At 41.3% G+C, this 25,856-nt stretch overlaps 1 pseudogene; it reads left to right on the forward strand.

Annotated features, from left to right (window-relative positions):
• Positions 1 to 15,650, forward strand: part of LOC100410337 (selenoprotein K-like) — a 53,791-nt pseudogene extending 38,141 nt beyond the window's left edge.
• Positions 15,651 to 25,856: the final 10,206 nt, after the last annotated feature.

The following is a 25,856-nucleotide window of genomic DNA, read 5'->3' on the forward strand; positions in this document are numbered from 1 at the left end:
TGCTTTGCTTAATTCCTACATATTTTATTTCACTTGTAGCTATTGTAACTGAGATTGCTTTATCGATTTCTTTTCAGCTTGTTCACTCTTGGCATATAGAAGTGATACTAATTTTTATGTTGATTTTGTATTCTACAACTTTACTAAATTTGTTTATTAGTTATAACATTTTTTGTGGAATCTGTAGGTTTTTCTATATAGGATATTGTGTCATCAGCAAACGAGAACAATTTGACTTATTTCTCTTGAATTTGATACCCTTCATTCTGTGTGGGAAACAGCAACGAAGGCTCTTCTTGGTGTCAATCTAAGGGCTCTCAGAAGAAATGTGTATCCACGCATGGCTCCATTTGCAGCACCATTTGGAGTTTAATAGCTTCTAGGTGAGAAGATTTAAAATTTAAAAGAAGGTTTAAAATATAGGGTTTAAATATGAGTATTAAAACTATCACTAGGACTCAAGATGGCACTGTGAGAACAACCCAGGATTGGAGCTCTCATTGAATCCGCAGAGAGGTGAGTCGGAGCTGCATTTCCAGACTGATCTTTGTTGCCCACAGAATGGGGAAATTCCCAAGTATAAAGGAGACACGGGACGCCAGGCAGTACTTCTGCCTGGCGAAGCCGGCAGCCGGGGTGGCGGTGGCCAGCCCTACCCAGCACTCCCCACAGGGCACGTTTGTCTGGGTGCCCTGTTGAATTGGCAACCTGAGACTTGAGAGGGCTGGAAATGAGACTGAATGAGACTTGGACAGTGGGCCAGCCCAGGGGATTGCAGGGACAGAGCGTTTGTGATAGCACAGTGGGACGAAAAAAACCGCAATTTCAAACGATCCCAAGCAAACGTTCCGAGACGATCTGTGGGGGAGGGGCATCCACCATTGCTGAGGCAACCCGCCCCAACTGAGATACACGCCCACAGCCAATGCAGCCGGCCATTGCCGAGGCAACCCGTCGCTACTAAGATACACGCCCACTGCTGATGCAGCCTGCAGTTGCCAAGGCAACCCGCTACAACAGAGAGAATCTGCCGCAGGGAGTGGCAGAGACCACAGCAGAACAGCAGAGCCTGCAGCAATAGGGCGAACCTCACAACAGCAGGGCAGAGCCTCGGAAGGCAAACAGTGGCTAGTCTGCCTCCTAGCTGGGCAGGGCACCTCAAAGGACATCGAAATATAAAGCTCGAACCCCCCAACACAGAGCATTTGAGAAATAAAGAGTTTTTTTAATGAGCTCTGATGCAGCAGAATCAAACATAGCAGCCTAACAGCCGTGAATGAAAAACAGAACTCACAGCTCAGCAATTGAGCTCCTATAAAGTACAGTCTGTCTCCTCAAGCAGCTCCCTGACCCCTCTATATCCAAAAGACTGATATTTGGCAGGCATCATCCTGGAACAAAGATAGCAGAAAAAGAAACTGGTAGCATCCCTGCTGTGCCACAGCTGCTAGAGGTGCACCCCAGAGAAGCAGGGCCTGGAGTGGACCTCAGCAGTTGTACAGCAAACGAGCTAGACTGGTAGAAGGAAAACAAAGTAACAGAAGTACTTCGTCATCAACGATCTGGGTGTCCACTGAGACCCAATCAATAAGTCGGCAACTACGCAGACGACAAGCAGATAAACCCACAAAGATGGGAAGAAACCAGCGAAAAAAGGAGGAAAACAACTGAAACCAGAACACCTCACCTCCTAGAAAGGACCAAAACTCCTCACCAGCAAGGGAACAAAGCTGGACGGAGAATGACTGTGACAAAATAACGGAATTAGACTTCAGAAGGTGGATAAAGAGAAACTCTTGTGAGCTAAAAGAACATGTATTAAATCAATGCAAAGAAACTAAGGAACTTGAAAAAAGATTTGAGGAAATGATAACAGGAATGGATAACTTAGAGAGGAATATGAATGAATTAAAGGAGCTGAAAAACACAATACGAGAACTTCACGAAGCATGCACTAGTTTCAATAGTTGAAATGACCAAGCATAAAAAAGAATATCTGAAGTCGAAGACCAACTCAATGAAATAAAACGAGAAACCAAGATCAAAGAAAAAAGCGCAAAAAGGAATGAACAAAGTCTCCAAGAAATGTGGGACTATGTGAAACGACCTAACCTACGTTTGATAGGTGTACCATAAGGGGACAAAGAGAATGAATCCCAGCTGCAAAACACTATCCAGGATATCATCCACGAAAATTTCCCCCACCTAGCAAGACAGGCCAACACTCAAATGTAGGAAATACAGAGAACACCACACAGATATTCTGCAAGAAGAGCAACCCTAAGGCACATAATCGTCAGGTTCAACAAGGTTGAAATAAAGGAGAATTTACTAATGGCAGCCAGAGAGAAAGGTCGGGTCACCCACAAAGGGAAGCCCATCAGACTCACAGCAGATCTCTCAGCAGAAACACTACAAGACAGAAGAGAGTGGGGGCCAATATTCAACATTCTTAAAGAAAAGAACTTTCAACCCAGAATTTCATATCCAGCCAAACAGAGATTCAGAAGTGAAGGAAAAATAAAATCCTTTGTGAAAAAGCAAGTATTCACAGATTTTGTCACCACCAGGCCTGCTTTACAAGAGCTGCTAAAAGTGGCACTACACATAGAAAGGAACAACCAGTACCAGCCATTCCAAAATCAAACTAACTGCTAAAGAACATCAACATAATGAAGAATCTACAACAAATAAAGGCAAAACAGCCCCTTAGCATCAAAATGGCAGTATCAAATTCACACATAACAATATTAACCCTAAATGTAAATGGACTAAATGCACCAATCAAAAGACAAAGACTGGCAAATTGGATAAAAAGCCAAAACCCATCAGTGTGCTGTATTCAGGAAACCCATCTCACATGCAAGGATACACAAAGACTCAAAATAAAGGGATGGAGGAAGATTTACCAAGCAAATGGAGAGCAAAAAAAAGCAGGAGTTGCAATTCTCATCTCTGATAAAATAGACTTTAAAGCAACAAAGATCAAAAGAGACAAAGAAGGCCATTACATAATGGTAAACGGATCGATGCAACAAGAAGAGCTAACGATCCTAAATATATATGGACCCAATGCAGGAACACCCAGATACATAAGGCAAGTTCTTAGTGACTTACAAAGAGACTTAGACTCCCACACAATAATAGTGGGAGACTTTAACACTCCACTGTCAATATTAGACAGACCAACCAGACAGAAAATCAACAAGGAGATCCAGGGCTTGAACTCAGACCGGGAGCAAGCAAACCTGATAGACATTTACAGAACTCTCCACCCCAAATCCACAGAATACACATTCTTCTCAGCACCACATCACACCTACTCTAAAATTGACCACATAATTGTAAGTAAAGCACTCCTCAACAAATGGAAAACAACTGAAATCATAACAAACAGCCTCTCAGACCATAGTGCAATCAAGTTAGAACTCAGAATACAGAAACCAACCCAGAACCACACATCTTCATGGAAACTGAAAAACTGACTCTTGAGTGTTGACTGGGTAAACAATGAAATGAAGGCAGAAATAAAGAAGTTCTTCAAAACCAATGATAACAAAGACATTACATGCCAGAATCTCTGGGACACATTTAAAGCAGTCTCTAGAGGAAAGTATATAGCAATAAGTGCCAATATGAGGAGAATGGAGAGATCCAAAATTGACACCCTATCGTCAAAATTGAAAGAGCTAGAGGAGCAAGATCAAAAAAACTCAAAACCCAGCAGAAGACAAGAAGATCACAGCTGAACTGAAGGAGATTGAGACACGAAAAACCCTTCAAAAAATCAATAAATCCAAGAGCGGGTTTTTTGAAAAGATCAACAAAATAGACAGACCACTAGCCAGATTGATTAAAAAGAAAAGAGAGAACAACCAAATAGATGCAATAAAAAATGATAAAGGGGAAATCACCAAAGATTCCACAGAAATTCAAACCACCATCAGAGAATATTACAAACAACTCTATGCACATAAACTAGTAAACCTGGAAGAAATGGATAAATTCCTGGACTCCTGTGTCCTCCCAAGCCTAAACCAGGAGGAAGCTGAAACTATGAATAGACCAATAACAAGGTCAGAAGTCGAGGCAGCAATTAAGAGCCTACCACACAGAAAAAGCCCAGGTCCAGACAGGTTCACAACCCAATTCTACCAGACACACAAAGAGGAGCTGGTACCATTCCTTCTAAAACTATTTTAAGCAATCCAAAAAGAGGGAATACTTCCCAAATCATTTTACGAGACCAACATCATCCTGATACCAAAAACCGCCAGAGACCCAACAAGAAAAGAAAACTTCAGGCCAATATCCATGATGAACATAGATGGAAAAATCTTCAATAAAATATTGGCAAGCTGATTGCAACAGCAAATCAAAAAACTTATTCATCACGATAAAGTAGGATTCATCCCGGGGATGCAAGGCTGGTTCAACATATGCAGGTCTATCAACGGAATTCACCACATAAACAGAACCAAAAACTAAAACCACATGATTATCTCAATTGACGCAGAGAAAGCATTTGACAAAATTCAACAGCCCTTTATGCTAAAAACCCTCAATAAACTCGGTATCGATGGAACGTATCTCAAAGTAATAAAAGCTATTTATGACAAACCAACAGCCAATATCATACTGAATGGGCAAAAACTGGAAGCATTCTATTTGAAATCTGGCACTAGACAGGGATGCCCTCTTTCACCACTCCTATTCAATATAGTACTGGAAGTCCTAGCCAGAGCAATCAGGCAAGAAAAAGAAAAAAAGGGTATTCAAATTGGAAAGGTGGAGGCCAAATTGTCTCTATTTGCAGACGACATGATAGTATACCTAGAAGACCCCATCGCCTCAGCCCAAAAACTCCTGAAACTGATAAGCAACTTCAGCAAAGTCTCAGGATATAAAATCAATGTGCAAAAATCACAAGCATTCGTCTACACCAATAACAGACTTAAAGAAAGCCAAATCAAGAACGAACTGCCATTCACAATTGCTACAAACAGAATAAAATACCTTGGAATACAACTCACAAGGAACGTAAGGGACCTCTTAAAGGAGAACTACAAACCACTGCTCAATGAAATCAGAGAGGACACAAACAGATGGGGAAACATTCCATGTTCATGGTTAGGAAGAATTAATATCGTGAAAATGGCTATACTGCCCAAAGTAATTTACAGAATCAATGCTATCCCCATCAAGCTACCATTTACTTTCTTCACAGAACTGGAAAAAGCCACCACAAACTTCATATGGAACCAAAAGAGAGCCCACATAGCCATGTCAATTCTAAGCAAAAAGAACACAGCGGGGGGCATCACACTACCGGATTTCAAACTATACTACAAGGCTACAGTAATCAAAACAGCATGGTACTGGTACCAAAACAGAGATATAGACCAATGGAACAAATCAGAGGCACCGGAGGCAACACAACATATCTACAACTATACAATCTTTGATAAACCTGACAAAAACAAGCAATGGTGAAAGGATTCCCTGTTTAACAAATGGTGTTGGGAAAACTGGCTAGCCATGTGCAGAAAGCAGAAACTGGACCCCTTCCTGACACCTTACACTAAAATTAACTCCAGATGGATTAAAGACTTAAACATAAGACCTAGCACGATAAAAACCCTAGAAGTAAATCTAGGCAAAACTATCCAGTACATAGGAGTAGGCAAAGACTTCATGAACAAAACACCAAAAGCATTGGCACCAAAAGCCAAAATAGACAAATGGGACCTAATGAAACTCCACAGCTTCTGCACGGCAAAAGAAACAGTCACTAGAGTGGATCGGCAACCAACAGAATGGGAAAAAAATTTCTGCAGTTTACTCATCTGACAAAGGGCTGATATCCAGAATTTACAAAAAACTCAAACAGATTTACAGGAAACAAACAAACAAGCCCATTTAAAAGTGGGCAAAGGATATGAACAGACACTTTACAAAAGAAGACATATATGAGGCCAACAATCATATGAACAAATGCACATCATCACTGGTCATCAGAGAGATGCAAATCAAAACCACATTGAGATACCATCTCACGCCAGTTAGAATGGCGATCATTAAAAATCTGGAGACAACAGATTCTGGAGAGGATGTGGAGAAAAAGGAACACTTTTACACTGTTGGTGGGAGTGTAAATTAGTTCAACCATTGTGGAAGACAGTGTGGCGATTCCTCAAGGCCTTAGAAATAGAAATTCCATTTGACCCAGCAATCCCATTACTGGGTATATATCCAAAAGACTATAAATCATTCTACTATAAGGACACATGTACACTAATGTTCGTTGCAGCACTGTTTACAATAGCAAAGACCTAGAATAAACCCAAATGCCCACTGATAGTAGACTGGATTGGAAAAATGTGGCACATATACACCATGGAATAATATGCAGCAATCAGAAATGATGAGTTTGTGTCGTTTGTAGGGACATGCATGAATCTGGCGAACATCGTCCTCAGCAAACTGACACAAGAACAGAAATTGAAACACCGCATATTCTCACTCATAGGCGGGTGATAAAAAATGAGAACACATGGACACAGAAAGGGGAGTACTAAACACTTGGGTCTATAGGAGGAAAAAGGGGAGGGCCAGTGGGAGGGGGAGGTGGGGAGGGATAGCCTGGGGAGAAATGCCAAACGTGGGTGAAGGGGAAAAGGAAAGCAAAGCACACTGCCATGTGTGTACCTACACAACTGTCTTGCATGCTCTGCTCATGTACCCCAAAACCTAAAATCCAATAAAAAATTAAAAAAACAAAAACAAAAACTATCACTATTAGTGGCAGTACTATAGGCTACAACCATGACAGCAGAGTTTGCGTGATAACCTGTTAGCCATTCTGATGGATTGTAATACTGGTTCACCTCCACCAGATGTGTCTGTTTTTTACCAGGAGCATTAATATAGAAGTAACATTTTACTTAGGATAGGAGGCATTTGGATTGGGCAGCTGGAGTAACTTTTGTATTAACTTTGGCAATTTTTTTTTCTGTAATTATTAATCCTGTTATACACATGGTAATTAGGAAGAATATTACAGTACTTGGTAATTTCCAACCAGAAATCCACATTGCTGTTGCCACAGTACATAGTCCTACTGCAAATAGTGGAGTGAGTATAGCAATTTCTCTAGGTGTGGTGTAGTAAATTATTTCCATTAAAAATTTTACTTGGAAGACATAGAATTTACCTTTGAGGGTCTATAATGTTACAAATGTAATTCCATGGATAATCAAAACTCTTTGTAAATATGCATCCAAAGAAGTTCTAATAGCTGATGGGGAGTCTTGAGGGGAAATGTAGAAATGACTGAAATTATCTGTCAAGGTAGGAATGAGACTGAATAGGATGCGTGGCCCTCACTCATTTACTTATCTTTTATGATGTTCAGCTTACGATTTTCTATCTCTTCACATTCATGTCCAGGACATTCACCTGGGCTGTCTGGGGCTGCTTCATCAGTTTTCCAGGCTTTGATTCATGCATGATGTATCCAGAAGTTGATTCCTGTAACTTTTACCACCACTGATTGGGTTAGAATAATAACACTGTAAGACTCTCACAAGCTTATGTTTAGGTGATGAGAGACAGAAGGAAGAGCCTTACTAATATGAAATCTGGGTTAAATAAAGGTGGTCTTATTTTGGGGGGGTTGCACTTCTAATAATTGTGTTTATTCCCATTGGAAGTAAACTAGAGAGGCTACATGCTTAATTAATTTTGAGGTCTCTTGGTCTAATAAAAAATTCTTTGTAAGAAAAGGGCATCTATATAGCATTTTGGAAGAGCTCAGAACTAACTTTAAAGGCATATTGTTTACCCACAGTAAAGCCATGGTAAGATGAGTGACTGAAGGAAGGTAAGTTTCTTGAAACAGGCATCTTATGATAATATTGTTGGTCTTCTCTATTCTTTTTGGAGGACTAGGGTCTCTAAGGACAATGGAGAAGATACTGTAGACATAGTTCCTTTGAGAACATCTTTGTGATTGTTGCTTTAAATGAAGGGCCATTGCCACTTTGGAGGTATTTAGGTAGACCAAAGTGGGAAATTATTTATTAACTAACACTTTTATTACCTTAGATGCCTTTTTGGTATAGCATGGAAATTCTTCTACCCAGTTAGTGAAAGTATCTACCCATATCAGGAAGTATTGGATGCCCTTTATCTTTGGCATGTGGGTAAAATCTATCTACCAGTCCTCTGCTGGGGAGCTTTCCATTCTTTGTGTTTAAGAAGGAAGGAGACGTGTTAAGGGAATTATATTTAAGGCAGACAACAAAGGTTAAAAACCTGTTTAACTGTTTTTATTAAGTTCTCCCTTGAAAACAATCTCTGGGTACACTAATAAGTTTTACCTCTTCCAAAGTGAGAAGTTTGGTGAAGGATCCTCAAAGACTTTTCACTGGCTGGAGGCTGGAAAGTACTTTGCCTTTCCCTGACTGCAGCTACCCTGAGGTCTGAAAACTGTACCCTCAATAGATGCCACATTCTGCCTTTTCAAAAGAGTACTGAGGCTTAATTTCTCTTAAGTACTGAAGCTTAATTTCACCTTTTCAGATGAAAGGGGCTTTGAATATGTTGAAACCCTGAGGCTTTCTTGCCACTGACTCCGCTGCCTAATCAACTAACTTGTTCTCTTAGACTATCTCATCTGTTCCCTTCTGATGTCCCTTAGAATGTATCACTGCTACTTCTTGTGGAAGAAAAACTGAAGATAATAACCTGTTAATTTTCAGATGATATTTTAAAGGGGATCCATTAGCAATAAAAAAGTGTCTTTCCTTCCAAATGATAGCATGAACATAAAGAACTAAGAAAGCATATGTGGACACAGTGTAAATGTTACCTACTTTTCCCTTGTTAAATTCAAGTGCTCTTGTAAGAGTTATCAGTTCATCTACTTGAGCACTTGTGGCTGGATAGGGGGGTGCAGTTTCAATAACATTGTTCAGACTGACTACTGCATATCCTGCCTTGAGAACTCCTTGCTTCACAAAGGAACTTCCATTTGTAAAAAGGGTCCAGGCTGGATTTTCCAGGGAAGTTCCCTTGAGATCCTCCCTGACTGCATAGGTGTCTACCACCACTTGTTCACAGTGATGTTCAGGTTCCCATTTCTTTGGGAGGAAAGTGGCTGGGTTTAAGTGAAGGCAAATTTTTAATTGGGCTGTAGACCCCTCTAACAGCAAAGCCTGATACTTAAGGATCTGGCTTTCTGTTAAACAAAGGATGCCCCTAGAGGACAACAATCCTGCTACATTATGGAGGGATATAAACATTTAAGCCATTTTTCAGAGTTAATTTGGTGGACTCTGGTACCAATAGGGGAACCACAGCAATGGCTTGGAGGCATGCTGGCTATCCTTTAGCCACCAAATCAGGTTTTTTACTCAGGTAGCCCATTGGCTGTTAAGCTGATCTTTGGGCTTGAGTTAAATCTCCCAGGGCCATTTTCTTCCTTTTTCATACATAAAGATTAAAGACCTTCCCTGTGGGTAGGCTAAGGGCTGATGCCTTATTCAAGGCTTGTTTTAACTTGTTAAATGCCTTTTGAGCTTGTTTCCCAGGTGACACAATTAATTTTAGCAACTTGAGATTCTTTTATGAAGTGATATAAGGGTCAAGCTATCTCACTGTACCCAGTACAAAATCCTGTAATGTTCAAAAATACTCATAGTTCCTTGAGAGTTTTAGGGAGGGGAAAAGAGAAAATTGGCTTAATCTTTTCTTGCCTTAATGCTCTAGTCCTTAAGACAATACTAGACCCAAGTACTTCACTGAGGTTTGGCAAAGCTGGGCCTTGAATTCTGAAACTTTATGTACTCTGTCTGCCAAAAAATTAAGAAGAGCTTCAGTGCCTTCCTGAGGAGCTTCCTCAGTTGAGGCACAGATACAAATTTTATCTAAATATTGCAAGACCCTGACCTGAGGAGGAGAAAATCTGAAGAGGTCCTTTGACAGTACTTGTCCAAATAAGGGCAAACAGTCTCAAAATCCCTGTGCATTTACTGTCCATGTTAACTGAGCAATTTGGCCAGAGGGATCTTCAAAGGCAAGCAGGTATTGAGAGTCAGGATGTAATAGTATACAGAAAAAGGCGTTCTTTACATCTAGGTCTGTAAATTATTTAATTCCCTCAGGTACTTGAGTAAGCAAGGCATAGGGATTAAAGACCACCAGATGAATTGTGACTATGGCCACATTAATGAGGAGAAAGTCATGAACTAGTCTCCATTTCTCACTGGGTTCTTGTACCCCTAATATTGGGGTATTGCAGGGGCTGTTACTAGGTTTGAGGAGGCCCTGCATTTTTAGGTAATTCATAATTGCTTCTAGCCCTTTCCTAACCTCTGGCTTCAGGGGATACTGTCTCTGGTTAGCAAAAGCAGTGAAATTCTTAAGGTGAATCCAGACTGACCTAGTGTCTATGGCTCAACCTATTCTTCATTGAGTTGTTCACACTTCTGTATTAATATTAGCTTCCAACAGGTAGAGACAGAGTTTGTCCTGTGTAATACATTTGTCCTTTCACATTAACTGTCCCTTAACTGGATCAGAGGATAAGAAGGTGTGCTTTATTAGTGCCTCTCTCAGCCTTTCAACAAAGGCAGCAGGATTCTCACCTGCCTTTTGTTCTATCATGGATAGCTAGGGTAATTAAGAGGTTTGACCCTCATTATTTATAGGCCCTCCAATATGCACATTAAAAAGCATTTCTTTTTCTATTTATCTGTGGTATCATTGCAGTTCCAATTCGGGTTGTCAAAAAGTACAACCTGCCTTCTTATTGGAAATGGTAATTTCCCTATTTTTTCACCTTCTCTACTTTTTCTTTCCTTCTTTCTTTTTTTGCCTACTATAGGAGACATATTGCTTATCTGTGAATTTGTCTGCTGCCTGCAGAGCTGCCTGTTTTTTAGCAACAGTTAGGATTTTGCTTAGGAGCAGCATAACATCCTTCTATGTGAGGTCAAACATCTGCATTAAACTTTAGAAAGCTTCTATATACCTATCTGGGTTGTCAGAAAATTGGCCTAAGTCTCCTTTTATTTGCCTGAGGTCCTGCAATGAGAAGGGAACTTGAACTCTAGTGGCATCACCTGCATTGTGCATTTCTTGTAGGGGTAAGAGTAAAGTTGGGGGAGTGGTGAGTTTTGGAAATGATGGAACTGGAGGAACTGATGGTGTGTTTAGAGGGGACAATCAATAGCTACCTCAGATGGCTCCCGTATAATTTGATTCCTTAGTTCTGGGCAATTATTCCCTAAGAGACTGTCTGATATGACTTCTAGAAGAGCTGGGTTGATTGTGCAATACTTGTAAAGGTCTAGTAAGAAGGCCATTCACTTGTGCAAAAGCAGAGTTTCAGGATCAATTTAGTCTCAGTGTTTAACAATACTCTTGCAGGCTGAAATGGCTGGAAAGATAGGGGAGGCAAAGCATCCCTCATTCCCCTTATTTATTTGGAATGGCCCAAGATAGAGAAGACAGTAGGCATGCCCGCCAAACTATTTTCCCTCCTTGGTTCCCTGAGACCCAACATTCATCAAAGGTTCTGCCCATGGATTCAGGTGAGACCTTCAGTCATGGGTCCAGAGGAGCTAAGTGGTGGAATTAGTTATACCTAGTCAGGCAACTTTAGTCCTCCATTGGTGATTTCCTTTTGAATCCCTAGACTTGTGTGATCTGTGTTGCTCCCCATTAGATATATCTCGGGAGAGACAGTAACAATTGTTCTCCATTGGTCAAGCTGCTTCCATGATTAGTTTTAATGTGAGTACCTGGATGTTTCAGTTGAAGGTGCTATATTTATTTACCTATTCCATTTCTTCTTGTAAAAGCCATGCACACTAGCTGTTTCTAGTTGGCCATCTTGGCAAACCCCTTCCTGCAATTTACTCTTAAATGATTCAGAACAAGTGGATGTTTGCAGGTTCAAAGACATACATACATGGAGAATGAGAAAGCTAAGGCAAACCAAGTAAAATTTTAACATTTGAATCATCTAGATAAAGTGTATGTGGTACATTTTTGGAGAATTTTACAACATCTTATAATTCTGAAATTATTTTCATTTAAAGAGTAAAATGTAACAATGAATAATAATTTATTGTTAATATAAATTTTGTAATCACACATGAATTCACATAACATTTGAAGAGAAATGTATTATTCATTAACATATGATACAACAAAAAGAAGTGGTAGTAATTCTATTGTAACTTCAATTTTCTGGTCTTCCTTTTAAAATATTAAAGCAGTATAGCAAAACTTTCCCAAGTTGTGTATAGTAGTAAGTATAACAGTGATTTGCCATAATCATGTCTGTTTTTAATACATAGTAACTCCATATGTAGTTATTACAAACTGCTAATAATGATCTTATAAACATACTGGAAATGGGATTTTTGCCTCTCTTTCCATCTGTTTTTTTATTTCCTTCTTTTCCTTAGTAAAAATTTACCAAACATGCACCAACCATGCAAAAGTGTGTTAAATACAATTTGAGAAGTGGAAAAAGGGTGCAAAAAAGTCACACAATAAATTCAGGGAAAAGAATGAAAAACTACAAAGTAAAGGTTATATTTGTGTGTGTATGTGTATGTGTGTGTGTGTAAATGTGTACAAGTGTATATATGTGTATGTGTATACATATATATGTATACACACATATATTGTAGAAATAATTACTCATTTTCTAAATTAGAACATCAAGTTGTCACTACAGGAAAATGGCACTATTAAAATCTAAGAAGTAATTTGAAAAGTTAATTGGGGCAAAAAAAATATGATGTTTAGTTTACTACTTTTGAAAGTAATTTTGTATTTGGTTTTCTATAAAGTGCTATGCTTATTAAATACTGACTACATGAAAAGGCACTGTTTGGGCAATTTGGCAGACTTGATACACTGAAGCAGTTTACAGAAGTATTTTATTTTAATTATCTATGGTTTCTGATGGTGTTCCCTCTGAGGCAGACATCTCACTTTAGTGCATTTCAGGCATTTGAAGTGCAAAGGAGGCTTATGAAGTCCAATCCATAGACAGGGAATAGCAACTATCTATTTTATTATAATAAAGTCATAACCATAAAGACAATTGCAAAGGAAGGTGCAAAAGTTCTGTAGCTCAGGGCAGTGGTAAAATAAGCACAAAATTTACATACATTTTTATGAGACTATTTACTCCTATTCATTAAGAACAAAAGTGCTTAGTATAACAACCAGTACAATCACCATGGACTAAGACAGAGGTTAACTCTGACATCTTTGGCCTTTTTGAAAACAAATATATTTAAGCACTAAGTAAATCACTTTCCCTTTAAAGTTCCAAGGGTCTTGTATTGCAAGATAAAATATATAAATATTTAAAATTTCTCTCAATATGTGGATGCTGTACATTTTTTTTTGTTTGCTTTTTGAAGAGTATCTGAAAGTGAAGGTTGAGCTGCTTCCAAACAAGGATAAAGTGGCAGACTAAATTTAACACCTAAATTTAGATAAGAATTGTAGCAAGATGGCGAAGAACATAAATCTTGTCTTTCTAGCTTTCTTTGCTTTTTTTTATATCCATCTCTTATTCCTACTTTTTTTCAGTATATTATATAGGACAGCTCTTTCATGCTTTTTAATGTAAATCTAAAGTCATTATTTTAAGTTTATTCTTACTCTGATATTCAAAATATGTTACTCTCTCCAGGCAATTTGTCTTTTATTGAACAAATGGTATTGTAAAAATAATTATGGAAGTCATCTGCATTGGGTTTTTTCTTTGCCACTTAATTAGTTTATGACTTTGGATATGATCGCAACCTCACGTGAAACTTGAACCACATTGGTTATTATCAGTGAAGATCATCATACTTCAATAAGGGAAGTCATATATAACAATGTTGGGGGTATAGTTTGCAAAAATCATGCAGGTAATTTGAAAAGCACAACCTCTAGGATCCACTTTTCTCTATCCACATATATTTTCAGTTGAGAATCATTACCCTAGAGAATCCTGAAGGCAGTTTTTCCACCAAATTTATAGTCACTGATGTTTACTAATATTCCTACAGTTGGGTGTCACTCAAATGCTAATTTGTGACACAAGAAAAAAGGAAATACAAATAGGAGTGGCATTTCTATAGGGGAGTCTTGAGTCTGTTCTGATGTATAAAAGCAATTCTTCTATTCAGTATGCTATTTATTCAATTTGTTAATGGCAACAATAAACAATAAATATGATCAGTAACAAAATGATTGTCATACTTTTCACAACTTATTTTGATTCACCAGTGAATACTAACAAAACTACTACCATTTACTTTATATGATTCTAAAATTCAATTAATCTCTAGGAGTAAGGTTTTCAATTTCCACAATAGATCAAAAAGGAAAATATTTGGAAGCAGAGAGTTGACCTGGTGTATACTAAAGCACTCTACACTGGTACTCCCTGAATCGATGTTTGCATAAAATTTTCTATGGCTGTGTTGGAATAAATTAATGAAGGTTTACATTTTATGATCCATTTGTTTTATGATTCTTCCTCTCCTTTCCTTGATTTAAATTACATGTCTGTCATTTGTTAGTCTTGTGATTCTGAACAAATATCTTTACTCTCTTATCCTCAATTCCTCCACAGTAAAAATACGGAAAAATAATGCACATTTCATACAAAGTTGCTGTGAAGATTAAATGAGAATTCATTTATACATACATCATGGACTCTAAATTTGAGGAGTTAAATTAAAGAAAATGTAAGCCTGGCAAGTAAGAAGTAAACTTTGGATGTAAATTTCAAAGAAGTAAGTGTTGGTTATATCTAGCCAGGACCAGAAATCATCATCACTCTAAGTTAAGGTAATTCAGGCATGAAGATCGACAGAAAACAATAGGCATCTACACAACTGATGTGTTTTATATATATATATATATATATATATATATATATACACACACACACACACTCTTACACACACACTTAATCATATATCACCTAATAAAGGGGATTCATTTTCAGAAATGTGTTCTTTGGCAATGTTACCATTGTGCAAACATCATAGACTACATTTAAACAAACCTAGATGGTATATCTTACTATATGCCTAGGCTACATTATATGGCCTATTATTTCTAGGCAACAAACTTCTACAGTGTATTACTGTATTGAATACTATAGGCAATGGCAACATAGTGGTAGGAATTGGTATGTCTAACAATATCTAAACGTAGAAAGGTACAGTAAAATGTGGTATCATAATCTTATGGGACTACCATCATTTATGTGGCCCATGATTAATTAAAATGCAGTTATTCAGAGTCACTCTGAAGTTGGGAAGTGGGGCAAGATCGTTTACATCTAGAACGGACAAGTGTTGGACAGCCGAAACCAGTCTCCATGGAGATTATTTTTGATAACACATTTATTCTGGGGAATAGCTGAATGTGTGGTTTTATTTCTCAAAACTCTGCTTCAGCATGATGTGGAAAAAATAAGCAGCTATGGAAACTCATCTGATTCCAGATATGATGATGGAAGAGGGACACTAGGAAATTCTCACTGAAGAATGGGTAGAATCAATCATCTGCATGGCCCCAGTCCTCCTCTAATGGCTGGTGGATAAGGAAGGTAAATGTCTGCTCTAAGAAGCAGACAACTGGACATGAGCATTCATAGCAGAAGGAAACCATCGAGAAGTGGAAGGCTGACCATGCTGAGCCAGAATACAGATTTTGTATGTGTATGTCTAAATGTGTATGTCTAAAGTAGATAAATGTGTATGTCTAAACAAGACTGCTCTGTGTCCTCACAGATGAATGAGGTAATGCTGGAAATTCCCTCCTCAGGGAACTAGCCTGACTGACTTGCATTTCCATAAATGTAGATGTTTGTCTCATTACCTTTTTGTATAGTTTATTAAAGTATTAATATAGTTTGATCAAGTAAAATTTTAGGTTGCACAATGGACTCCTCATCTTTATATCAAATTACAAAAAAACTGCATCTGAAGAAAATAAATAAAAGCCTGTGTATTTAGCACTGTTCAAAACTGCAGTTATTCAGAGGATGACTGTGTATATATGAGGGCATTTATTAGGGAAATTAGCTCATGTCATTATAAAGTCTGAGGCCACCTGCAAGCTGAAGATTACAGGATGATGATGGCAGCTTAGTCTAAGTTCAAAAGCCTCAGTAACAGGAAATCCAATAGCACAGTTCTCAATCTGAGGCGGAAGGCCCCCCCTACATGGGGGGAATGGGAATAGGAGCACTGGGGTAAGTTCTGGCATCCAAAGACCAGAGATCAGGGGGAATTATCATATTCTTGGGAAGAAGAAGAAAATGTCCTAGCTCAGGAGTGAGAAGGAGCTGCATTTTCTGTCTTTATATTCTATACAGGCACCCCACCAATTGGATGATGCCTGACCACATTGAGGCCTAATCTTTCCGACTCAGTTCACCAATTCACAAGCCAATCTCCTCTGGAATATTCCCACAGACAAACCCAGAAATAATGCTTTACTACTCCTGTAGGTTTTCCTTAGTCCAGTCAGGTTGACATATAGAACTAACAATCACAAATCGATTTGCTGTCAACTTGGCACTCATAAGCATCCCATTAAACCATACTTAATCTCTAAATAAAGACAATAACAGGGTCTGAATTCTGCCGAACATAATACAAATATCCTTTATATAATTGAAAATGCATTAATTTATCCCACAGAAAATGAGAAAAACTCCTTAGGTGATGTTTATTTTCTCCTGCTATTCCATAATTTAAATACTTATATAAAGTCAACATATTTTATGTTACATGATAAAAAATAAAAAATATATTTGCTTAATGTGTATGTGTATATATCCACAAACATATTCTCAACAAAATAGAGAAGAACTATTCATGACAGTTATAGTCTTTGTTTCTACAACTTATCATCTGTTTGTATCTGGTATTTATTGCTATCCTCTTCTACTACCCATTCTGTATTCTGTATTCTGTTTGCCTTCAGAAAGCAACTCAGCTTGTCATGTTTCTTCACCTGGTGGGATAATCCAAATATTCAGCCCTGAATTGTCTGTGTCATTTTTATTATAGTCCTGTCAGTATTGGTTTGTTGTAATTTCCCATCGTCCTTAATCACAGAGCATGGTAATATTGAGAAACATCCTACTATATCTTCTGTATTCCAAACATACTCTTCTTTACCTCTATTGTAAAGTATTTATTCAGTTTTCTCTCAGTAGTCTGGAACAATAACACCAGCCAACAATGTAACTTCCTTGTTAGCCTGTTGACTCGGGGTCATGAAAAACCCAAAGTGGCAGGGTGGCGGTCTCAATCTCCACTTCAATAAAATTATTGTTGTGTATCCTAGTGAAACCATTTTTCCCTTTAGAAATAAAACCTATCAGACAACAGAGTATAAATTCATAAGAACAGGAAGCAAAAAACTGTTAGTGGGTCCACATTAATGGTGACTCATGCCATTTCCGTTTCACCCCTTGATTTCAGAACCAGTGAATGCTATCTGTGAGAGAAACAATGCCATCTGTTGGATGCTGTTTCTCAGTGTATATAGACTTCATCTCATTGTGCAAAGTATAATAAACTAGCTGGTGCTGAACTGCAACATCAAAAGGTCATTTCACCATTCTATCAAGTCAAAAGTTTAAGGATAATATGGAACATAGTAAGATGAGTCAATTCTAGAAACTGGCGCCCACTGCCACACTTCTTTGGCTGTGAAGTGAGTTCCTTTGCTAGAAGAAATGTGTGGACTACCATGACAGTGGATAAGGCATTTTGTACATCCATGGATGACAGTTTTGGCAGAAAAATTGCCTGAAGATTATGAAAATCTATATCCAGAGTAGGTGTCTATTCCAATACTGCCAAAATACTTCTCCTTCCATAATAGAGATGGTCTAAGGTCATCAACCTTCAATCAGGCAGTTGGTTGATCACTCCAGGGTATGGTGCCATATTGGGATTCTGTGCTGGTCACTGCTGCTGAATGATTGGGCACACAGTGATGATTGTATTCAGGATGACCTTGGTGAGTAAAAGTTCATGTTTTTGAACCATGAATAACTTTAATACCTGTCATCATGGCCACTTTTTTTAGGAGCCCATTGGGCAAGGACAAGGGTGACTGAGGAAAGAGACTTGATAGTATTCACAGAATAATTTATCTTATCCATTTGATTATTAAAGTCCTCCTTTGCTGATGTCATCTACTGGTGGGCATGCACATGGCACACAAATATCTTTACATATTTTGCCCACTCAGAAGAGTATATTCTCATCTCTTCCCCAAAATTCTTTGTCACTAATTTTCCAATTATGTTCTTTCCAAACACCCAACCATACGAACAATTGGCTACAAATATATATAATCACACTTCTGGCATTTCTCTCTTCAAACAACATGGACCACCTGATGCACTCCCTGAAGTCCTGCCCATTGACAAGATTTCTTTTCAAAACCGTCCTTAATAGATGTCCCAGAAATGAACCATAGAGCTGCAGTTGTCCACTTTTGAGTGATACTTTTGTACCATGCGGAACCATCCATAAACCAGCTCCTAGTATCTTTTTTCTTTGTCAGCTGATAATAAGATACTCTCTATGAGACCGTAAGTGAAGGCTGAGACAAAGAAGGCAGTGTAGCAGGGGTATGAACCATAAATATTTGGGCCACTTCTTTATGCTACGTAGCTTAGTTGTGCTTTCAGGACCTGCTAGGACATGATTATGTATATACAATTTCCACATTATGATAGAGTGTTGCCATGCATGATCAGTTTTATGGCTTGGTAGGGTCAGATAACACTCAATTCATGAAAGCCAGTTCAGGTTGCCTGGTAACGTGGTGGCCCATTGTCATGCAATCAATTTCTATGAAGGCCCATTAGCAAGCTTAAAACCATCTCAAACAAAAGAATAATTATCTATTAATAATAGCAGAGTGCTGCACTAAAATTCTTAGGTCTCCCACTTCTGTTCACCTATAGAAGCCTAACAAAGGCTCCAATCAGCATTCCTATCTGCCAGTGGCATCTCAAGTACTGCTGAAGCATACAGCTCAAGTGTCAGAGCAGCTTGCACAGCAGTCTGGGCCTGCTGCAGAGCCTTCTGTCTTGGGCTCCACTCAAAACTAGCAGCTTTATGGATCACTTGGTAGATGGACCAGAGTAACACACCCAAATGAGGAATGTACTGCCTCCAAAATACAAATAGACCTACTAAACAATGTGCCTGTCTCTTGGTTGTAGGAGGGTCCAGATGCAACAATTTATTATTGACCTTAGAAGAGATATAGTGGCATGCCTAACACCACTGGACAAAAAAACATTTAACTGAGATAGAAGGCCCCTGAATTTTAGTTAGATTTACAACCCTTTGACATCAAGTATCTTATCAATAGATAAAGAGCACTTGCTACTTTAAGCTCAATAGATTCAACCAGCCTAATGTTATTGATATAATGGACCAGTGCGATATCTTGTAGAAGGTACAGGTGTTCGAGATCCCTGATAACTAAATTATGATATAAGACTGAAGTGGTTTTCTAACTCTACTGTAGGATAGGAAAGGTGTATCTTTGCCCTTGCCAGCTGAAAACAAACTTTATTTAGCGGATCTTGTAGACAGGTATGGAGAAAAAGGCACGTGCCAGATCAAAAGCTGCATGCCAGGTACCAGAAAACGTGTTAATTCACTCAAGCAATGAAGCCTCATTTGGTACAGCAGGTGCAATTCTAGTTATCACTTGTTGAAGCTTACATAATTCACTGTTATTCTCTAGAATTCTAGGGAAGTTAAATAGGGATGTGTTGGGAATCACCAGCCCTGTATTCCCAAATTGCTTTCATTTGGCCTTTTACATCATAATAGTCTTCATAGCACGGGTCACGGAAGCAATGTGGGTATTCTTCGAGTTGCTAAGTATCCCTATTCCAATTATGCATCTGGAACTGGGGAAATAACCTCGGTATGAGTTCAGGGATCCACTGAATCCGCTGTAAATCAGACTTGAGCTAAAACTCCATTGATTACCTGACTTACATAAACTCTTACTCTAAGTGGAGCACCACAGTGACATTTTGGTCTTCAAGAATCAATGTCAGTTCAGAACTACTGTTTGGTGGTTTCTGAAATGTCTAATTTTTTCCTAATTTACGGTTACTCTGGGAAAAGCCTGTAGGTCCCTTTGTGAAAAGGTAAGAGAAATATTAACAATACTGAATAAATATTCCATAATGTATTTTGATCCCTCCTGGAAGAGACCTGGTTACATCTTCATTTAAAGAATTCGGGACTGTAAACTGGCTTAAGTCTGGGAATTAATTAAGGGGCCATTATTCTTCATTTTTTATTCAAGTTAGGCTTTTGTTCACTTTACCTGAATGTTTTCTATGTATACAAATCAAGTAAAAATTTAATAGGTCTTGTAGCTATTTTACTTCTAAGAAAACCATGATTAACAAGCCAATACCATAGATCTACACAAGCCAAACTGTTCTGATTCTTGCTTTACTTCTTCTATCTATTATGATACACACACCAGACCTATTTTTGATGGTTGTCCGACCTACCCTCTGAGGGAAGACTGAGCTCGTTCGGAAAAAAACGGACCGCAGGCAAGAAGAAAGTTCTTAAGTTCAGGCTTTATTGAGAGGAAAGAGCCTCCGGGCGTGCCAGCCGGGACGAAAAGGAAAAATGGCCACGCCGCCCAGAGGGGCAGAGTTGTCTTATAAGGGTAGAAGGGCTGGAGGAGAGGAAGAGTTGGGGTCTAGGTGGTGGGCAGCTGTTGGCCAGTTTGAACTGCTAGGCAGGAAGCCGGGCGGCAGGAAGCCGGGGAGAGCTGATGAGGCAGAAACCGGGCGGGCGGCGGGAAACTGGGGAGTGCTGAGGAGGCATAAGCGGCAGGGGGAGTGCTGATAAGGCAAAAGCGGCAGGAGGTGGCTGCGGCGGCGAGAAGGCCAGGGCAGTTTGTAAAAATAGGAGAGCCTCTCTGTGGGGGCGGGGGGGAAAGAGAGAGAGAGCTTTCAAGGTAGAGGCAGAGTTTTCCAAACATTCCCGACTCCTTAAAGAAAAGAAAAAGAGGGGGTCAGGGGCGTCGGTTGTCTCTCTGGCTACTTCCTGCTGACAAGGGTCGACGGGGGGTTCTGAAGAGGTCTCTTTTCCTAAGGAGCCTGGATGTTCAGGGAGAGATCTGTTTCTTGCACTCGTTCAGGGCAGGGTTGGAGCAGCATCTGGTGGATGGTGACTCGAGTCAGTTCCTGAAAGCGCCGCTGTATGAACTGTAGAAAGCAAGGAGCAATAAGTAAGATTAGGCAAATGGCTACTAGGGGCCCAAGCAATGGGGACAAGAGGGTATACATAGAGGAAGACCACCACGCTGTGGCTTCAGCCGAGAACTTATGACTCTGCAGGTTAGTTTTGAGCTTCTGGAGGCTCTCGATTCGGGTTTCTACTAGGCCGGATTCATTGATGTAGTAACAGCACTCCTCTTGTAGGAAGATACAGGTCCCTCCTCGTTCAGCAGTGAGCAGGTCTAGGGCTCTTCGGTTCTGCAAGGCAACTTGGGCAACTGAGGTGATCTGTCGTTGGAGTGATGCTAAAGACTCAGTAGAGTCATCAATAGCTGCTTGGAGTTGTGAGGTCAGTCGGGCTATGGCCAGGTGAGAGTGGACTAGTGCCCCTCCTCCCAATCCTGCTGCAAGTGCTGAACCAGCAAGGGAGACTCCAACGGCAATGGGTAGGAAGGCAGCTCGTCGGGTGCGGTGATGGGGAGCTTGCAGCACCTGGAATTCGGCTGAAGAATATATAGTGAGTCGAGGGACTAGGGTTACTGGGAGGCATAAAAGAGATGAGGAAAGACCGATGTAGAGAGTTTTTGTTAAGGTCCTGTTACACCAGAAAAACGTTCCTCGTGGGGCTGTTATATTAGTGGTTACCCGTATAGTTGTGTTACAGCTAGGGAAGTTTCGGCCTAGGGAATAGCACACAGGTAGCTGTTCAAAATCAGGTGGGGTGTAGAGATCGACTTCCCTGATGGGGGAAAAGGAAGAAGTTGAGGCTGAAAGGTTGAGAGGGATGGGGTAAGGGACTGCAACGAAGGGAGTCTGTCCTAAGAAGGCACACATGAGGCATGAGGTTAGGTCAGTTAGTCCTGAGAGGTTAGCTAACTTGATTCCTTCTTGGAGAAAAGTTAACCAGGAAAACGGAGACGAATGTGGTTGTAATTGGTCATTCAGAGATTTTTCTTGTAGGCTAATATCAGAGTGGACTTGGTGGACTGTACGTACGTATGTCCGCCAGATGTACAGGTGGGAAGAGGGATATTTGATATCTATGTGGTCATACACGGCAGCTTTCTGGGGGCTTTTCCACCGGTTGTCCCAGGGGTCAGGTATGAGAATGGAATACCGTGTAGAACCGATAATGGTGTTTCCTTCTCCATCTATGTCTGGGATGATTTTAAGCTGAGATCGGGCAGGTACTGTGGACTTGACGGCTATATGTAGTCGACAGTTCATCCAAGTACATCCCATGCAGGAGCGCCAAGGAGTATTATTGCATGCTCCTGATGGTTGGTCATGGTTGAAGCACATGAGAGGTACATTAGTATGGATGTTGTGGAATTTGGTGAAGTTCAGATATATGGCCTTTTGGCATCCGGCTGCGGGGCAGTCAGAGGTTGCAAGAAGATGGTTGTGGCTGTATGGGGGGGTATTACAAATGAAGGTGGTTTTGGTATAGTTTTCAGTTAGGAAGAATCTCCATCTATAGGGGGTGTGGCTGCTAGGCCCTGGTAAGCTTGACAGATAAAGGGCCAGTAGGAACAGCCTTCCAGCATTGGGAGGGTCCATGAGGGGCCTTTTTTACCCGAGACAGGTGGACCCAAGATGGGATTTCAGCAACTCTTATAGCTGATGGAGTGGTAAGGAGGACTGTGTATGGTCCTTCCCACTTGGGGGTGAGGGGCTTTGGGGAGAGGGTCCTGATAAGGACTGAGTCCCCGGGGGAGACTTTCTGTGTATTTTCAGATGGCTGGGTGGGTTGGGGAAGAGAAGCGTTGGCGTGTTCTCGGAGAAGGCTGCGAAGGAGAGTAAAGTAGGGGAGGTAGCTGTCTAGAGGAGTGGTCTCTGGTGGTGGGGGAGTTGAAAGTAGGAAGGGGCGACCGTACAGCAGCTCAAACGGGCTAAGCTGTGATGGGCCCCGGGGGCTTGCTCTCAGCCTGGTGAGGGCTATAGGAAGCAAGGTTACCCAGGATTGGCGGAGCTCAAGCATGAGCTTGGTCAGATGCTCCTTTATTAGGCCATTGGCCCGTTCCACCTTACCAGAGGACTGAGGATGGTAGGCGGCGTGTAGCTTCCACTGAATTCCTAGAGAAGTAGAAACGGCATTAATGACTTTGGAGATAAAGGCTGGGCCGTTGTCTGACTGTATGGTAGCCGGGAGTCCAAAGCATGGGATGATGTCTTGAATGAGATGAGTGGCTACTGTCCCGGCAGACTCAGAGGCTGTGGGGTAAGCTTCAATCCAGCCAGTCCTAGGAAGGAGAGGATTTCTTTTGCTAACTCAGGGGCCTGGAGTGCCTTTAAGGCTTGTAGTCGGTCGATTGTAATGGACCGTCGCCCAGGTGTGAGCTGTATGCCTAGGTAGGTGACAGTGGGTGAGGCTATTTGTGCTTTGGTTGGTGACACCCGGTATCCCTTATCTCCTAGGAAATTGAGCAGGGCGGTGGTGGCCTGGATGCACTCCTGGCGGGTGGGGGAGCAGATAAGAAGGTCATCTACATACTGGAGGAGGTGAGAGGGCTTGAGGTTGCAGTGGAGTAAGTCAGTGGCGAGTGCCTGGCCGAATAGGTGCGGGCTATCTCGGAAGCCCTGTGGAAGGACTGTCCAGGCCAGTTGTTGGGACATGTTCGTGAGGGGATCATCCCAAGTGAAGGCAAAGATAAAGTAGGAGTTGGGGTGTAGAGGTATAGTAAAGAAGGCATCCTTTAGGTCTAAGACTGAGAAACAGGTGGCCTCTGGGGGAATATTAGAGAGAATGGTGTACGGGTTGGGGACAACTGGATGTATGGGAATTACAGCTTCATTGACTAAGCGCAAGTCCTGGACTAGCCTATATTGTCCTGATGGTTTTCGTACTGGGAGGATGGGGGTGTTACATGGGGAGTTAATGGGAATTAGGAGGCCTTGACCTTTTAGTTTCTCTATGATGGGTCGGATACCCATACGGTGGGCTTTAGAGATAGGAAATTGGGGGCGGCAGAGAAAATGAGGCGAGGAGTCTTTAAGGCGGACTTGAACTGGCTGGTGATGTGTAGCTACAGATGGGTTGTTAATGTCCCAGACCTGAGGGTGGACTCCGGGGAGTAGTTCTGACAGGGCCTTTTGGGGTTCAGTGTCTGAGGTGAGGGCTAGGAGAAAGAGACTGTGTGGGTTGGCGGAGGGGAAGGTTATGACGGCCTTCAGCTTTGAAAGGATGTCTCGCCCCAGAAGGGGAACTGGGCAGGTGGGGATTACTAAAAAGGAATGGGTGAAGGGAGTGGAGTTATATGAGCACATGAGTGGTGGGGTTTGGTAGGGGATACTCGGGGTCTCATCAATTCCCATGACCAAGACCTGGGAAGGGGTGAGACGGCCAGAATAAGAAGGAAGTGCGGAGTAGGTAGCCCCCGTGTCGAGCAAGAACGAGATACTTTTACCCGCTACCTGAATTTTGACCCTTGGCTCAGCGAGGGTAACCGGAGTCGGTAAGCCAGGGCCCCGCTAGTCGTCTAGCAGCCCTAGTAGACTGGGGAACGGAGCTCCCTCGGAGGTCGGCTCCTGGCAAGCAGGCTCCTCCCTACTGAGGGTGACTGCCGGCTGCGTAACGCCAGTGTGTCTGTTTTGAGGAACCGGCACCCTGGGGAAGCTGGGGCAGTCTGACTTCCAGTGTCCCGGGAGCTGACAGATAGGGCAAGGCTTAGTTGGTGGCCGTGGTTGTGGACAGGCTCGGTACCAGTGTCCTTCCCTTCCACATTTGAAACATGCTCCCGGAGGGGCATGGGTTTCGGCCTTGGGCCTCTGGTTCCCTGCCGGCCTTAGAGCCGCCACTAGGGCTTGGGTCTGGAAGGCAGCCTTCTGCTTCATGCGAGTTTGGCGGGCAGCCTCAGCCGCATCCTCCCTGGCATTGAATACTTTAAAGGCCATTTTTACCAGGTCTTGGATGGGAGTCTCTGGCCCCTCTTCTGCTTTCTTTAGTTTCTTTCTTATGTCGGGTGCTGATTGGGAGATAAAATGGGAGGCTAATACAGTGGCCCCGTTTTGGGAGGCTGGATCTAGTCGAGTATACCGGACTAGGGTTTCTTGCAAGTGGGCGAGAAAGAGGGTGGGGTTCTCATCAGGTAGTTGGGTGATTTCTCTCAGTTTATCATAGTTTACAACTTTGTTAGATACAGCATCCATTCCCCTGAGGAGGTATCTAATCATGCGGTCCCTCTTGGGTATATCAGACCCTCGATTAGCCTGATAGTCCCATTGGGGGTCTTCACCTGGGATTACTTCAGGGCCTAGGGGGATCTGGTTATCTATAGCATGGTCTTTATCTGCTTGGTTTCTGGCTGCAGCGAGGATGCGCTCGTGCTCCTCCACTGTGAGGGTGGAGGAACAGACAACGCGAATATCATGCCAAGTGAGGCTGTAGGCTTGAGTGAGGTATTGGAATTCCTTAATATAGGTGGACGGGTCAGCTGAGAAGGATCCTAAACGTCTCTCAATTTGGGACAGGTCTTGAAGTGAGAAAGGAACATGGACCCTGACTAAACCTTCCACG

This window comes from Callithrix jacchus, chromosome X (genome assembly GCF_049354715.1).
Source record: "Callithrix jacchus isolate 240 chromosome X, calJac240_pri, whole genome shotgun sequence".
Taxonomy (NCBI): domain Eukaryota; kingdom Metazoa; phylum Chordata; class Mammalia; order Primates; family Cebidae; genus Callithrix; species Callithrix jacchus.